Genomic DNA, 17,097 nt, shown 5'->3' on the forward strand with positions numbered 1-17,097 from the left:
GCTGACGTCAGCATGACGTCATGCTGATGTCATTAATCTATTTTTCGAATTAATTAAATAATTAATTAAATTCCAGAAATTAATAAAATCTTTAGAAAATCATATCTTTTAATCCGTAACTCGGATTAAAATATTTTCAACATGAAAGTTGCTCAGAACAACGAGACGAATCCGGATACGCAGCCCGTTCGTCCGCCACGCGTCCCTAGCATAGAGAACCTGCAACATTTCACCTCCGGTTCATCTGTCCGAAAACACGAAACACCGGGAATACTTTCCCGGGGGTTTTCCCCCCTTCACCGGTATCACCTACTACCGCGTTAGGGCACACCGAACACCGCGTATTGCCTTGATATATTTTGTGGTGCTTTGTTTGCTCTGTATTCATTATTTCTTCCCCCTCTTCTCTCCGGTAGACTACGAGACCGACGCTGCTGCTGACCAGTTCGACTACGGAGTTGACGACCCTCTCTCTTGCAAGAGCAACCAGGCAAGCCCCCCCTTTTGATCACCAGATATCGCCTACTCTTCTCTATACTGCTTGCATTAGAGTAGTGTAGCATGTTACTGCTTTCAGTTAATCCTATTCTGATGCATAGCCTGTCATTGCTGCTACAGTCATTGATACCTTACCCGCAATCCTAAATGCTTAGTATAGGATGCTAGTGTTCCATCAGTGGCCCTACACTCTTGTCCGTCTGCCATGCTATACTACTGGGCTGTGATCACTTCGGGAGGTGATCACGGGTATATACTATACATACATACATACTATACAGATGGTGACTAAAGTCGGGTCAGCTCATTGAGTACCCGCAAGTGATTCTGACGAGGGGGCTGAAAGGACAGGTGGCTCCATCCCGGTAGAGGTGGGCCTGGGTTCCCGACGGCCCTCGACTGTTACTTTGTGGCGGAGCGACAGGGCAGGTTGAGACCACCTAGGAGACAGGTGGGCCTGCCCCTGTTCGGCGTTCGCGGATACTTAACACGCTTAACGAGATCTTGGTATTTGATCTGAGTCGGCTACGAGCCTATACGCACTAACCATCTACGTGGGAGTAGTTATGGGTATCCCGACGTCGTGGTATCAGCCGAAGCACTTCAGACGTCAGCGACGGAGCGGCGCGCGCCGAATTGGACTGGAACGCCACTAGGCTAGGTCTGCTTTCGGCCGCCCTCGCAACATGCAGGTGTGCTATGGGCGATGGGCCCAGACCCCTGTGCGCTTAGGTTTAGACCGGCGTGCTGGCCTCTCTGTTTTGCCTAGGTGGGGCTGCGACGTGTTGATCTTCCGCGGCCGGGCATGACCCAGGAAAGTGTGTCCGGCCAAATGGGATCAAGCGTGTTGGGTTATGTGGTGCACCCCTGCAGGGAAGTTAATCTATTCGAATAGCCGTGATCTTCGGTAACAGGACGACTTGGAGTTGTACCTTGACCTTATGACAACTAGAACCAGATACTTAATAAAACACACCCTTCCAAGTGCCAGATACAACCGGTGGTCGCTCTACCTCAGGGATATGAGGAGGGGATCGCCGGGTAGGATTATGCTATGAGATGCTACTTGGAGATGCTACTTGGAGGACTTCAATCTACTCTCTTCTACTTGATGCAAGACGGTGGCTGCGAGAAGCGTAGTCTTCGACAGGATTAGCTATCCCCCTCTTATTCTGGCATTCTGCAGTTCAGTCCACTGATATGGCCTCCTTACACATATACCCATGCATATGTAGTGTAGTTCCTTGCTTGCGAGTACTTTGGATGAGTACTCACGGTTGCTTTCTCCCCCCTTTTTCCCCTTTCCTTTCTTTCTGGTTGTCGCAACCAGATGCTGGAGTCCAGGAGCCAGACGCTACCGTCGACGACGACCCCTACTACATCGGAGGTGCCTACTACTACGTGCAGCCCGCTGACGACGACCAGGAGTAGTTAGGAGGATCCCAGGCAGGAGGCCTGCGCCTCTTTCGATCTGTATCCCAGTTTGTGCTAGCCTTCTTAAGGCAAACTTGTTTAACTTATGTCTGTACTCAGATATTGTTACTTCCGCTGACTTGTCTATGATCGAGCACTTGTATTCGAGCCCTCGAGGCCCCTGGCTTGTATTATGATGCTTGTATGACTTATTTATGTTTTAGAGTTGTGTTGTGATATCTTCCCGTGAGTCCCTGATCTTGATCGTACACATTTGCGTGCATGATTAGTGTACGATTGAATCGGGGGCGTCACAGGTGTAAACTCATTCCAATTTCATATTAGCATTATTTCTACTGTATTTCAACCTCATCATGGTTCATACCCCCCGATACAACCCATAGATTCATCGAAATAAGCGAACAACACACATGGAAAACAGAATCTGTCAAAAACAGGACAATTTGTAGTAATCTGGAAACTTCATATACTTCTCTAACTCCAAAAATTCTTAAAAATTAGGAAAAACTAAACAAATTGTATAGAATACTGTGCAAAAATTTTCATAACCTTTTGACTTTCCAGTAAAAAATGTAAATTCACGCGCTACAGCTAAAGTTTCTGTTTTTGCACTGCACATAGTAAACAAGCAATCTAATCATCCTAAAATGAAAACTTGGCACATTATTTTTATTATACAATGGATATATACAGGAGAATAATCATTTTTGAGAAACTTCCATGAAAAATTCTACATTTTTTTCTCATGTCTGCTAGAACTACGTCGGTATTTCCCCAAAGAGGAAGGGATGATGTTGTATAGCGACAATAGGTATTTCCCTCAGTGATGAGACCAAGGTTATCAAACCAGTAGGAGAACCTCCTAACACCATGTAAACATCCCCTGCACACTAATAACAAATACTCGCAACCCGACGTGTTAAAGGGGTTGTCAATCCCTTTTGGGTACGGCGCCTCAAGATAGGCAAATAACGTGAGATAAAAGTGGTAGATAGGATAAATAGATCGCGGAACAAATAAATTGCAGCAAGGTATTTTTGTATTTTTGGTTTAATAGATCTTACAATAAATGCAAAGGAAAATAGATCGCAACGACAAATATGATGAAAAGAGACCCGGGGGTCATAGGTTTCACTAGTGGCTTCTCTTGAGAAAAATAGCAAACGGTGGGAAAACAGTTACTGTTGGGTAATTGATAGAACTTCGAGTAATCATGACGATATCCAGGCAATGATCATTATATAGGCATGACGTCCAAGATTAGTAGACCGACACTTGCCTGCATCTACTACTATTACTCCACACATCAACCGCTATCCAGCATGCATCTAGTGTATTAAGTTCATGGAGAAACGGAGCAATGCAATAAGAACGATGACATGATGTAGACAAGATCTATTTATGTAGAAATAGACCCCATCTTGTTATCCTTAATAGCAACGATACATACGTGTCGTTTCCCTTTCTGTCACTGGGATCAAGCACCGTAATATTGAACCCATCACAAAGCACCTTTTCCCATTGCAAGATAAATAGATCAAGTTGGCCAAACAAAACCCAAATATCAGAGAAGAAATACGAGGCTATAATCAATCACGCATATAAGAGATCAAAGAAGACTCAAATAACTTTCATGGTAAAATACATAGATCTGATCATAAACTCAAAGTTCACCGGATCCCAACAAACACACTGCAAAAAGACTTACATCATATGGATCTCCAAGAGACCATTGTATTGATAATCAAGAGAGAGAGAGAGGGAGAGAGAGAGAGAGAGGAAACCATCTAGCTACTAACTATGGCCCCGTAGGTCTAGAAAGAACTACGCACGCATAATCGGAGAGGCACCAATGGACATGATGAACCCCTCCGAGATGGTGTCTAGATTGAATCTGGTGTTTCTGGACTTTGCAGCGGCTGGAATTGATTTTTGTTGACTCCCCTAGGGTTTCTGGAATATTGGGGTATTTATAGAGCAAAGAGGTTGTGCGGGAGGCCAACGAGGAGGGCACAACCCATAGGGGCGTGCCTGGGTCCCAGGCACGCCCTGGTGGGTTGTGCTCCCCTAGGAGCTCCTCTTAGGTGCTTTCCTGGCCATCTGGATGTCTACTGGCCCAAAAAAATCCATAAAAAGTTACGTTGCGTTTGGACTCCGTTTGGTATTGATTTCCTGCGATGTACAAAAATATAGAAAACAACAACTGACACTGGGCACTATGTCAATAGGTTAGTACCAAAAAATGATATAAAATGACTATAAAATAATTGTAAAACATCCAAAAATAATAATATAACAGCATGGAACAATTAAAAATTATAGATACGTTGGAGACGTATCAGCATCCCCAAGCTTAATTCCTGCTCGTCCTCGAATAGGTAAATGATAAAAACAGAATTTTTGATGTGGAATGCTGCCTAACATGTTCATCACATTTTTTTCTTTATAGCATGGACATTTGGACTTTTATATGGTTCAAAGCTAGTCTAGTTTTGACATGAAGACTTTAATACTCAAGCATAGCAACAAGCAACCATGTCTTTCAAAATATCAACACTAAAGCAAGTTATATCTACCCCATTATGTTCAACCATTGATCCATTCATGAAACACACTCGAATATTAGCTACACCCAATGCTCAAATACGATCATAGTGCCCCTTAGTTGGTGCTTTATAAGAGAAGATGGAGACTCAAATTCTAAATAAAAATTGCATAAGTAAAAGAAAGGCCTGTGACATCCCAAAAAATTCCAAACTTTGGAATGTTAATAATAAGATATTATTGAGTGAATTGCTATGATTCTCATGGGAAATTAAAACCTTTTAATTCTTATTTCAAATATTTCATCCAATTGCTTTTATTTTGGACACCTATGAAATATTTTGAAACCACAAATATAAATGGAGGGGAATAAAATGACTTTCTCAAAATGTGGCGAATAAATATGTCATTTGAAGTTCTTTTGAATTTGGATTTCTATTTGAAGATGGATCTTATTTGGAGTTATAGTGTCATATAAATATTTCCAAATTACTAAATAAATATAAAAAAAGAGAGGAGATAATATGACTTCTCCAGAACTATGATTGGAAGTATTTAATATTTCTTTTTTGGAATTTTTGGCATTCATAAGATACTAAGAACTATGTTGGTAAAATTATGAAGCCCATAGTGCATTATCGAAACATGTACATACACAAAATTATTGCTTATTATTTATGAAACCACTTTTCCTAGGCTAGAAATAATCAATCAGAATATGTGAACATTTTTCTCAGATCTAAATAATAATTCTGAGAGAGCGAGCAATTTATTCATTGATTATCTAGCCTAATATTGTTATTAGTTATGCTTTCTCTCTATCAGCCCATCTAGCCCATCCATCTCTTCTATTGTTTTTTTCTCTTTGCCTTGGGCCACCTTTCCCACTAAGGCCCATTTCTCTTTCACTTAGCGCAGGCCCATGCGCTGGTCTTCCTCTACCTTTCTGTTCGTTCAATCTTGAGGAACACAGAGACAGAGAGACAGGCATGGCACCTCCACCTTTTCCTCTCCTAACCACAGACATCCTTTCGACTTTCCACCAACACGAAAATTAAAGAGGAATGGAAGGAGAACCCATTCCGGGAAGGGCGCTGATAGGCGCCGGTGCGCCGGCCGAAACGTTTCGGCCGGTCCAACGCCAGCCGTTCGATCTGACTAACACGGAGGCTGCGTAACCGCTCGATCTGGACTGGGTCATCGTCTTCCTCGCCCCTTGCGAATCCCCCACTCCTCCTCCCCCGCCCGACTCACTACCCACCCCCCCTGCGCGCCGCTGAACCTCCTCCCCTGCTGCCGGCTCGCTGCCTCGCCGTCGTCGCCGCCGGTCGCCGCCCTCGCCGTTGGTCGCCGCCCTCACCTATGCCGCCTTCGTGCGTTTCTCCCCTCTGTGGATGCAGCAGCATGCGCCCATGGTTGCACCACCGTGGTTGCAGGCTTGCAGCTCCCGGGGAGATGGCCGCATCTCCGGTGGCGCCGGCCGCCGGCCGCAGCACTTGTCGTTGTGCTCGCGTTGTACCTCGCCGTGTGCCCACTCGAGGCTCTTGCTAGTTCCAACAAAAAACGACACCGGTTGTAGCAAAAAAGTTTATCGCTTCCAGCAAAAAAAAGCTTACCGCTGCAGCCCGCCGTCGTCATTGTAGAAAAAATGTTAACTGGATGTAGCTTCTGTGGTTGCCGATTGCAGCAAAAAAATGACGTGGTTGTAGCAAACACAAAAAAACGAAAAAAGTTTTTATCGTTTTCAAAAAAGCTTCCACTGTGGTTTGGAAAAGCTTCAATCGTGTATAAAAAAGCTTCATCCGTTAAGAAAAAAAAGCTTCAACCAGACCTGCGACCAGAGAAAAAGTTGCAAAACATTGACAAAAAAGCTTCAACCGTATATAGAAAAAGCTTCAACCGGCTACCGGCGGTAGAAAAGCTGTGGTTGCAGCCCACGGTCACCTCGGTCATCGCCGTCACACACCCCGGTCTCCCGCGGGGTTGCATCAGCGTCGCCGTGGTAGAACCCCGTCGCCCCGGTTGCAACATCTCCCGTGGTCACCCCCTCCTCGGTCGCCGGCGAGATGGGATGGTCACCGCGCAGAGCCATGGGCGAGCTTCGAGCGGGGAGAGGGGAGGCGTGGTGCGGCGACCGGGGGGCGGGCAGGGGGGAGGGAGGGGGAAGGGATGGGGAAGGGGTGGGGAGGAGGGGGCAGAAGAAGAGGGGCGGCGCGCACCCGGGAAGCTGCGCGAGATGTGGAATCTGCGCGAGGAAGAGGGAGACCAGCCCAATCTTCAGCCGGTGCGCCGGTCCCAACCGTTTCCCTTCCGGGAATTAAAACCCAACATTGTTGCGTTATTTGGACGCACAGAGCCGTGAAACATACACGTACAAAACAGCCATTAATGGCCACGTTGAACCCCTTGATCTACCTGTACCGACCTCCCCTGACCCTCTATAAAAGCTTAGGGCGTCGCCCATAATCTCCTCATTCGAAGCCCTCTCTTTCGGGAGCATATACCCCTGCCCATCGTCGTAAATTGCTCGCCGGAGTTGCTTGACACCGCGGCTGTTCGTGAAAGTTTCCGGCGAGTTCCAGGTGAAGCAGACATTCTAACTCTTCCATCCTTCATATCTCGATATTGCGCATCTTATGGACCCTGTTTTCTTTTGAAAACTCGCAGTCGGAGCACAAGTTCTTCGTTGTCCGCTTTCGGTCGGAGTTGCGCCCAACTCCGGCGACATCTAGCAGCCACCTGAAGGCGAACCAGGAGCCGACGTCGTGTCCTGGAGACTCACTCCGACTTCCTCTCCCTTGTCCACTTCTCTTACGTTGCCGGAGATCACCGCATCACCTCACATCCGAGCCGCCGCTGCCGGCCATCTCCATCTCCGGTGAGGCCAGCCCTCTTTCTCTGTTAAAAAAACGAAACAATATTAGCCTATAGAATTCTGCCACGTGGCAACTCTTTTTCTTACCTTGTTTCTTTCCAGAAAATTAGCCCAACTTAGAAAAATCACATCTTTTAAACCGTTTATCCAAATTTGACAAATAAGATATCCCTGGATAGATGCGGACCTCTAGTTTATTATAAAAACTAGTAGAATGCTCGTGCGTTGCCACGGGCTTTTAAAGTATTTTGCTGAAATTAGTATAAACATGTATAGAAAAGATAAACTGTAATAATTGAAATTCATTTCCCGGTGCAATGTAAGTTGATTAAAAAGATAATTTAAGGGCATCTTCGATGCTGACCCGCAAACCGGACACCACATTCGTCCATGGATCGGGAACCAGTCCGTAGACAATGACGCGAGAGCCGGTCATCCAACCGTAGCCGCAAATGTCCGTAACAGTCTAACTTTAAACATGCTAAAAGAACGGTCAATTAAGAAAAGAAACAAAACGACACCTTCCGCCAACACAAAGCTAACATGTTACATGCACCTTCGGCCAACCAATGCAATGCATTGCAATCAGCTTCCGCCACACACTTCAGCAAAATCATTGCCTTTGGAGAGAAAACATAGATTAACATCAGTGCTTTTAGCGGAAGGTGTTCCAATATTTCGGACAAACCATGTATTTAATAATAATTAGAGCTTTGTACTAAGTAAATCATATTTAGCTAGCTGTGTCCCTTCCGCCAAATCAAGCTAGCTAGCTTGAAGTCTTCCGCCAAACATCATGCTAATCAGTTATTGATCACGTTCTTCTTTCGTCGAATAAGATCGGTCTTACGCCATCCTGCACGGACAAGGGCGCGTGGTGGCTTTTTGCCGACCAGTCGGATGTCTGGGCTACGGCAAGCTCTCTTTGTTTGTCTCGAATTTGTGAAAAAAGTGTGTTCGAACCCGTCGGCGGACCGATGCAGGGTCGCGTTGGACGACAAACAGCGTCCGAACGGCGCGATCCGGATGCTTGTGGGATATTTGAGGGTCCGCTTTTGAAGATGCCCTAATGATGTATACAAAGAGAGCAGCGATCCGACTAAGAATATAAATTATAATTTTAAAGGCAATCCATAATTTTAATCCACTTCATGGCCCTCATTTCGTGGTGTTTCAGTCCAGTCTCTCGTCATATGCCAGTGTTTATGTCAGTTGATATTTTCAAAGTATCACCCAAATCTATCAGCTGTTATCTCTGATGTACAAAAGTGAAACTTATAAAAATATAAATGATATTTTATATTATGGATCCTCTATATTAGAGTACATGCATATAAACAGAATTAACTAACAAAACTGTTTTTATTTGCCAGAAAAACCTTCATGGGACGCGAAGGTGGAGCCCACAGTGGAATTTACATGGAAATCCAAGGCCCCACTTCGATGCAGGTTCTTTCTGTGGCTCGCGATGCACAATAGGTGTTGGACCTCGGACAGGCTTGCTAGGCGTGGATTGGACCATCAGGACGCGTACCCTTCTACACTCAGCATGAGGAGACCATTGATCACCTTCTCATCGGTTGCGTATTCGCGAGATAGATTTGGTCTGTCATCTGTCGAACCTTAGATAGACCACAGTGGACGCCGAGTCACGACTCGAGACTGCGGGTTGGTGCGCCGTCACAAGTACGATAGGTTCCAGAGCAAAGGATACACGAGCAATCTTACTACTCGTATTGTGGAAGATATGGAAGCACCGGAACATGATGGTCTTTGACGGCGCCCCCTATCTTCACGGGCGCTCGTGAGTAGAATTGAAGCTGAGGGGCGCGCATGAAAACATGCCTGAATCCTAAAAGGTAATGTAGAGTCTCTCTTTGGAGGGCAAGCTAGGTGGGCAGATGCGAGAAGTTAGGCTAGAGTAGTTTGTTCCGGCTTGATCGGTGGAGTTGGTCCATATGTAACATGTACTTGTCAACGTGGAGGGGTTCCTTTTCCCATCCTCTTCTTGAATATATAGTACGCACATTCGAGAAAAAAAAAAAAAACCTACTCAGACAGTAATTGGTTTTTTGGCAAGGTGAGGCAAGTAGTAAAACTTCTTTTTTTTCACCTACACAGACCGCACAGCGGGGCCTCTCACTTTCTTCCCTCACAGCCACTGTGTTCCTCTAACTCATATAGATTTATCCTGTCACCGGTGCCTCCCTTTCCTCGACGGCGTAGCCCGTATTCTTCTCCCCTCCACGGTGGTGGCCGGTTCCCACCTCTCCCCGCCATCTCTCCTCCACGCCACTGGCGGAGCCCGTCCCCTTCTGTCCCCATAGCCTTCCTTGCCTCGACGGTGTCGCCCGCATCCTCCTCTCCCCGGTACGGTGTCGCTGTCCTCCTTCTCTGGCCGACAAACTCTGGCGCCGCCGCATCGAGACCGAGCCAGCGCGCCCGCCGGCTCTGGCATCTTGGTCAACCAAATCGGGGTGGTCGGTGCAGAGGGACTCGCTGGTCTACATCTGGCACAGCGGTGTGGCGCGGCGAGGCGACGCCCTCGTCGTCGGGCAAAGTCTTCTACCGCAGCCGAGCCATGCCAAGGAGTACACACCGTCGCGCTGAGGGCGCCCACAAGGCCACAACGGCAATATGGGTTGCTGCTCACCGTCGCGCCGCCACCTTCTCTGACTGTGATGGCCACCAAAGGATTGACGCCAATGATCCTCAACAGCCACCTTCTACCCATTTGCCGCTGATATAGATGTTTTTTAATTGCTTGAAAAACTGCAAGATAACCCACTATACATCAGTGTTTGCTTGCTCTAAACTTTTAGTTCTCCTTGTGGTTCTTCAGTTATGTTGATTGCAGACAAACAGCTGTCAATTTCATGTGGCCCAAAAGGGCCCCTTCTCGTGCGGTTACATCACACGCAAGGAGGAGTAGAGGAAGTATGTAGGTATGTACGAGTAAGAATCTTTTCCCATGCATAATTAGTACTCCAAAGGTTATGGATATTTTCAGTGTACGCCATGTGCGATTTTATCAGTACACACCCTTAAAAAAAATTCATGTTGTGTATGTTTGTTCTTTTCAGTGTATTTGCAAGATAGTAAAAATAATTTATTGTGCAGGTTGCACTTCTATTAAGAAACTATCAGCGTGAACCGCTGGACTTAAACTGCCAAATATGTTCTTGATCACCAACAGGTATATTGCTCTCCTTATACACACATATGTTGCTGTTTTTTATTAAAAATAAAATCCATCGTCCTGATAGCAAACGGTATTTAGTTTTCTAGACACTTTATGTGTAATTTGTCCTAGGTATTTGATAGTTGTGATCTTCAAGCCATTTCAACAAAATCTAAAAAGTGGGAACTGGTGTTTTGGAAGCAAAATACAAAGCAACTAAGACGAAACAAAAGACTTAGCAACAAAATCTATAGTGGAAACTGATATTCAAGCCATTTCATCTGTTATTGGTTATTGATTGTTCAGTGACCAAACTGCCGTTAGTTAATTCTGATTTTGATTATAGCTCATAACAACTTAAAGACGTCGTAATATAAATATAGCAAATATTATGGTATATTTCCTACAGAGGTTAAGCAGAGCTGATCTAAAGAATTCAGATAACTCTGTGCAACAGTGTGAAACTATTTGAAGTACATTTTTCTCTTATATAAAACCAACCAAAGGAGGAGTGAGTCCATTAGGTTTTTCTGTGATAAAAAGACTGTAGAAAACTTCATGAGAAAAAAATGGCAGCTTTATCTTGACGATTACAGTTTCCAGTCTAGCTCAGGTGTTTCATGGATTCTGAAATATCTATTCTTGAACCCTACTGAAGTGGCCTTCTTTCTGAGGAAAATAGTTCACGAATGGATTACTTGGAAGGCAAAACTTTACAGTTCCTTCCAAGTGAAATTACTTGCAAAATACAGAATTCAGGAGATATTATCCAGATTCTGAAAACCATGCTTCAATCATGTAACCACTATCTATTTCCACCATTGAAACTTCTCTGCTATTTTCTTTAGAGGCATATGGGACCTCTGAAATCAATGAAACTTGACTATCATGATATATTTCTTCACTGATTCTTTTTTATCATGGAACTTAACTATCCAGTGTGTGTAGTGGCAAATAGATGCTTAATGGTACTGCTACATGATTAGGATAGCAACATAATTAGGCTTCTTACCTGCAGTAGATACATCCAAGAGTATACAACAACCAGGAGTACTTCAGACTCCTTTTCAGAACCATCTAATGCTTTTTGCTTGGTTGTAATGGATCGTCGTTTAACAAAAACACGTGCAGAAAATCTCTTGTCAACTGATAGATCCCTGAACTTGAGATATTGGGAAAACACTTGTAGAAACTCTTTAGATCTGGAGAAGAGAAATGAAGAGCTCTATAGCTGAACAAGGATCATCGTTTGGCACAGGTGAATAACTCTTACGCTGGGTCGTGTCCCTTCATATTTTGTTTCTTTTGGTGATCATGTTCCCCCTCCAGTACACACATTGTTTCATCTGTACATAACCATTGATCTTGTACTCATATGAACAAGGCAATGGTGCTGACCTGTGGCTTCAACCAAATGAAAGAATTAGTGGCAAAAGTACTCCAAAGTGCATATACTTATTACGGTGAAAATAACAAGTTTTACCAATTTTAATCCACTATATTAAACCACCATCAACATGGCACAGGTAAATTAAAACAATTAATAAGTAAACTGGCAAATTTCAAAGATATACTCCAAGTTAACAATGTCATAGCTTGCAATAGCTGCTTCTAAGAACTACAGTAGTTGCAATTTTAATCCACAGGAAAAAAGAGCCATCACTTATTATAATAACAAATGGATCTCTAGCATAACCATAAAGAACTTCACATTTTAAAGTTTAACCTATTCTAGAAAAATATACCTATTCAAACTGTTCACTGGAGAATAAGCAGATGATCTCCCATACTTAGAAGCAGCTAAAGCAGCATCGAGATCATCTGGTGTAGCCCATACTTTAATGTTGGTGTCATCTCAAAATTATATATGAAATAGTGTCAGTTTTTAAAACACTAAATCTTGTTCGATGATTCAGATTTTTTTTTTGAAATGGAGGCAAAAGATTTGCCTCATCTATTAAATAAGGAGAGAATAGAGCTTAGAGTTTTACAACACACCCACAGGTACGGCATGACAATTACTCGCCCGCAAAAATATACCCTAATTTCTTTGCACCGGCGGTCACCCAAAGCTTGGCCTCGTCGACGATGGCGGCGAGTAGGATGGTCGGTGGCGCACTCTTATGACGAAACACCCAAGCGTTTCTTTCTTTCCAAGATGATTCAGATATCAATAATTCTGTTTTCGATCAACAAACTAAATATTTTTCCAAAAAAAAGAACTAAATAATAATAGAAAAGAGGTTACCCTTGATTATAGACCATCAATCCGAAATTAGTTGATCAATTCCGATCCAACCTAGGCAATTCCTTGTCTGCTATTGTCAGTATTCCCAGCGGCCGCTTGTGTGTGGCTGGAGGCGCTCGGCGAAGTCCATGTTCTTGTGTGCATCGAGCGCCTGGAGACGGGAGCGAAGCAGCATCGCATCTGTGGCTCGTAATCAGGGCCCGGGATTAACAAACTCAGAATTGAAATTAGGAAAAAGAAAAGGAGTACAAGGACGTGGGCTACATGCATGACGAACAGGATCAACTCGATTAGGTATGCAGATTAGGCTGGTCATAGTGGGGAGTAACTTAGACTAGTAACATACATATGTTACTAGTCCATGTTACTACCTTCATCAGGCTAGCCATAGTGGGAGTAACTTAGGTAGTAACGTAACACATCTCAAGAAACAATTGCTTATGTGGCATGGAGTTAATGAGGAAAGAGATGCTTGTGGTAACATAATATGTTACTGTAACATAACACACTTCAAGACAAAATGAGTCTATATCTCAATTAATGAAGGCTTGCATGTTATCATCCATATGTTACTACCCACTATGAAGGTAGTAACATAGACTAATAACATATGCATGTTTTCGGAGGGAGGGAAAAAATCGGTGGGAGGAAGATCGCCTGGTGGGGGTAGATCGATGGAAGAGAAACGAACGATGCGAATGAACCACTTACGTATTGAGACATTAGGAGTAGGGATTTGAAATCTCACTTTTGCGCAAATTAAAATTTAGTTTTGATTTAAATACGAATTTGAGTAATTTTGCTATGTCTTTTATTCTGTAAATCATATAAAAATGTTTTATATATGGAAGTTGGACCTTAGGACCTAACCTTTCTGTTGGAACTGATGGATTAGTTCTCCAACATAGTTTAGATGTTGTTTTATCATCAACACCTTAATTTGACCTTCTTTGGTCATCGTTTAAAAACTTCGTTGAACTAAAAATTTAATCTTAGGATAAATCTCTTAGATTGATCCCTAGAAAACCTCTCTGGTCATTTGAACCACGACAAAAATCTGGAGTTACAAGATTATGGATTTAATTCTTTTATCTCGAAACCTATGCCATACCATTGTCGTTTACCCAAGTCAAATATTCCGAATAGTCTTGTGATAAATTTGTTGTATGAACTTGGTCTCACAACCCTTCAGACCATAATCCTCACTTAGTATCAATATTATCCAACCCTAGAATATGACTATGTCATATTTTCTTCCAAGACCACACCTGATCCTATATCAACCCTAACAATGCCCTAGAAATTATGATAGTGGCAACCGAATAATTTGTGTTGTTATTTGGATTTTTATTGTATGTTGAATGCTTGCTTGAACCATTGTTATGTAATGTGGATATGCCGAGTGTCTTACTTGAGTTATTTATCGCGTTAGATTACGACGAGTGCGAAGGTGAATTCTACGAGGAGGTAGAACCTTGTGACTGCAAAATCGAAGGCAAGTTGCAAATTGATCATGCTTTGATCTATGTTTTCATATTATGCATAATCTCTTGTATTTTAATGCTATGCATGTTTTACAAAAGTTTTACAAAGTATTATTACTAACTAGAGCCATAGGTTCAAGACTTGCAACAATGCTTGGCCACGCTTGCACAAAATGGGTGGGATGAAAACCAAAATTGTTTTGAACCTTTAAACTTGCCTATTTTGGGGCAACGTTTTGTGAAAACTATTGAGAAACAAAACTATATATTATTTTATCTTCTACTCCCTGGACGAAATGGTATTGACGGGAGCGTCTACCAGTGATTGCACCCATCGGGGTCTTGCAGTGAATGCGCCCGACTGGGGTCTTGCACACAGGTTTTTGGTGCGGACTGCCGTCCAGGGGAATGAGATCTTGCAAATACAGTTTGATGTAGCTTCTAGTACAGCCACATGCTACTATGGGCTTTGGCTTAGCTTAGTACTAACGGGAAACTCTTACCTCAGGACCGCCATCGGAAAGGGGCTTTCATTGCCTAAGTTGCGGGTGGCTTGGTCAGATATAGGGGGTTGTTACGGAAAGGCTTCGTCACAATCTCCTCCTAGTCGTACACCCAAGTGTGTAACGGTAAACGGGGTTGGTTGTGTCATGTGGGGAACGTGTTCAGCCTCTGCAGAGGGTTAGACCTAATTGATTAGCCGTGCCCCCGGTTACGGACAATTTTGAGCAATTGAAGACTTGGACTGAAGAAGAATCTCCCCTCTCTTTTCTAAAAGTTTGTTTTAAGGGAAGGGAAGGTTGAGGAACGAGCACAGTGAATGTGTTTCACTTCAACCATATTTATGTTTTACCAAAATTTGGAGAATAGGCACCGGTGCGTATATTCATGTGTCTCACTCCTACCTTTTATACTGAAAATATTTCTTTTTCAAAAGGACTTTATAAAATTTAGTATAGGAGAAAATTGGCTTTATGCAAAGCAAACCTCCATCAATACTACCCTGCATATATATTCTGTTAAATTTCTTTTGCAATTTGCGAGTACATTCCACGTACTCACCTACACCTATCATGTGCAGATCTCAATAGATTAAGAGACGATAGGGTTATGGTCTACACTCAACGAGCCCAGTGGCGTTGATGGAGCCCTAACTTAGCGACTACGTATTATTCCGTTGTATTATGTGCCAGCATTGAGTTGTGCCAATGGTATGTATTTGCTTAATTCTGGATCTTCCGTTGTAGAAAAATGATGTATGCTTTAATGATATTCATTCTTGTTACTGTGTGTGCTAACTATGATCCAGGGATAGCATAGTAAACACAGAGACTTGGATTCTACCAAATCCGGGTCGTGACAAGGCCCTTCATGGAGGGAAGTAGGGATTTGTAGAGGTACCAGAGATCAAAGCTTAAATTGAGAGATTAAAACAGTTTTGAGAGGCATACTTTTCCCACCAACAAAAATGACTTAGAGCTCCCAACACTTTTCATGCTAGATACATCATAGTCGGTTCCCAAACAGAAAATAAAGTGTATTCCTTTTTTCACCAATACTTTCACTTTTCATGGCTTGTCCGTATCCACGGGTGCCCTCCATACCAACACTTTCCAAAGAATTTATTTGACAACATAAAGTAAATTCATTTTTCATTTCGGGACTGGGTATCCCTAATTCCTTTGCCGTACTGTAAGTGCATCTAGTGCCCCTTAGTGATTTTGATGTATTGAAGACTTATAGGTTAAGGGACTGATGCGTTTGTGAGTGTACACAGGTCTATAAGTCTATGAGGAGTTTGATATTTACAGAGAAAGTCGACCCCTAAAAATGAAGTTCTTCAACTGAAGACTTTGGATTTTTGAAGACATTCTGAAGATTTTAAAAGTGAAGAAATTGGTGTGACCTTGAAGACTAGGCAATCATTCGAGGAACATGAAGCGTGAAGACTTTTGCTTTCGTAGTTTCATTTTCTCTTTATTGAGTCATAGAAAACACCGTACTGTTAAAGGGGGTCGAGGAAATACTAAGAAAAAATTTCCATGTGATGCTCAACTCAAAATCCTATACCTATCAATCCCTTCTAGTGAAGCCATTGGAAATCTCATACAGTTCGTCATATTCTTCAGTGACAGAGACGAAGTTCTTCTGGTCTCTGAGGAATTTGTTCTGACTGAGGAGTTAGGAATTCACCAGTGTGAATTGCCTACACAGTGAGGAACATGATAGCCTTGAGGATTTTGATAGTCAAAATTCTGACCGTTGCTGTGCTATGCGCCAGCGGTTTCAAAATATCTATCCACCTAACGGTCATATCAGACAAGGACATTTATATCTTATCATGTCGGGCTGCTACCTAGGCTATAAATAGCCGCCCCCTTCAACCACTAGCTGGTTGGCTGCTCCGAGAGAAACTGACACTTGTCAATTGAGAGCATCCCATCCTTCGAGGACTTTGAGCGAAAATCATCAAGTGAGGAAAACCCAAAACCCAACACCTGCAAACCCAAAGTGATTGAGCATCACTGAAGAGATTGATCCTGCGTGGATCTGACGCTTGTTTTCTTTGAAGATTGTGCTTCTTCCAGACAGTTAGGCATTAAGGTCTAGAGCATCCAAGAGGAATTGTGGATCGCCGAGTGATCGAGTTTGTGAAGGTTCGGAAGTCACCTGAAAACTTACCACGAGTGATTGGGCGAGGTCTGTGTGACCTTAGCTCAAGGAGAATACGGTGAGGACCGTGTGTCCGGGACTGGGTGTCCTCGAGTTTAAGTACTCAGCCGCTCCAACCAGATGTACAACTGAGACAGCAGTTGAAACTGGTCTACCAAAT

General features: G+C 43.3%; 2 long non-coding RNA genes across 3 annotated transcripts; both read left to right on the forward strand.

Moving 5' to 3' along the window:
• The first annotated feature begins 6,821 nt into the window (after positions 1-6,821).
• LOC119308162 lies at positions 6,822-14,276 on the forward strand. Of its 2 annotated transcripts, none has more exons than XR_005149879.1 (6): positions 6,822-7,058; positions 7,144-7,354; positions 8,725-10,296; positions 10,472-10,547; positions 11,664-11,790; positions 14,213-14,276. It is a non-coding gene; the product is annotated as an uncharacterized LOC119308162 (long non-coding RNA). The 2 variants fall into 2 exon arrangements; XR_005149880.1 differs by having other exon boundaries at positions 11,722-11,790.
• A 1,072-nt stretch (positions 14,277-15,348) lies between these two features.
• Positions 15,349-15,828, forward strand: LOC119308163. The gene is made up of 2 exons (XR_005149881.1): positions 15,349-15,475; positions 15,574-15,828. It is a non-coding gene; the product is annotated as an uncharacterized LOC119308163 (long non-coding RNA).
• Positions 15,829-17,097: the final 1,269 nt, after the last annotated feature.

Source organism: Triticum dicoccoides, chromosome 5B (genome assembly GCF_002162155.2).
Source record: "Triticum dicoccoides isolate Atlit2015 ecotype Zavitan chromosome 5B, WEW_v2.0, whole genome shotgun sequence".
Taxonomy (NCBI): Eukaryota; Viridiplantae; Streptophyta; class Magnoliopsida; order Poales; family Poaceae; genus Triticum; species Triticum dicoccoides.